Here is an 829-nt window from a genome sequence, read left to right on the forward strand (position 1 = left end):
TTGGGGGCAGCGGTGCCCCTCCGTTTGGTCCCGGGTCCCTCCCGTGCCTGGAGCCTCTAGAACGCTGGGCAGCTTGGCATTAATTAGGGGCCTGGCTAATGGCTCGGAAGATTGGCCCGTTCCAGGGACGCTGCTGAATAGAGACCTCGGTGAGATTTATTCCTAATTATCTCATTTGTCTCCCCCCATTACTCTTTATGGCTGGGATTTATGGGGCCATTAATGGGGCCTGGCCAGGCCAGGATGAGTGTGAGCCTTGAGACGCTTCATAATAATAACAATAACAACGCTCACCCTGGCCAGATTAATGGGTTCTTGCCCTCCCCACCCCCTGTCCATGGGACCCCAGCTACCTGCTGCCTAGAAGTCCCTCTCGCTTCTGGGACCCCTGGTCCTCAGCCACCTGTGGAGTTTGAGCCCGTGGCCCCTCCTCCGCCCCACTGCACCCCAAACCTGTGTCTTAGTCCTTCTCTGGTGTCACTAATTGGGAGCTTCAAGGTGGTAGCAGGAGTGTCGAGTCCAACGGTAACACCTCTGGGACAAGGCCTGTATCAGCAATTGATGAGCTTGGCTGCAAGCAGCAGAAAGCCCAGCTGAAGGTAGCTTAATCTGTACGGACGTGCACTGTCTCCTTAACAAAAGTGCAGAGGTAGGTGATCCCAAGCTGACCGGGAGACTCAAAGATGCTTTCAAGGAAGCTGGCGTCCATCCTTTCACTCTGTCATCCTCATCGTGTGGTCCAGGTCTCCCCTCCTTGTCACAAAGTGGCTAACACAGCCTGAGGCATCAAGCTCACACAGCATCCACACAGAACAAAAACAGCAGAGAG

The sequence above is a fragment of the Lipotes vexillifer genome, unplaced genomic scaffold (genome assembly GCF_000442215.2).
Source record: "Lipotes vexillifer unplaced genomic scaffold, Lipotes_vexillifer_v1.1 scaffold4, whole genome shotgun sequence".
Classification (NCBI taxonomy): domain Eukaryota; kingdom Metazoa; phylum Chordata; class Mammalia; order Artiodactyla; family Lipotidae; genus Lipotes; species Lipotes vexillifer.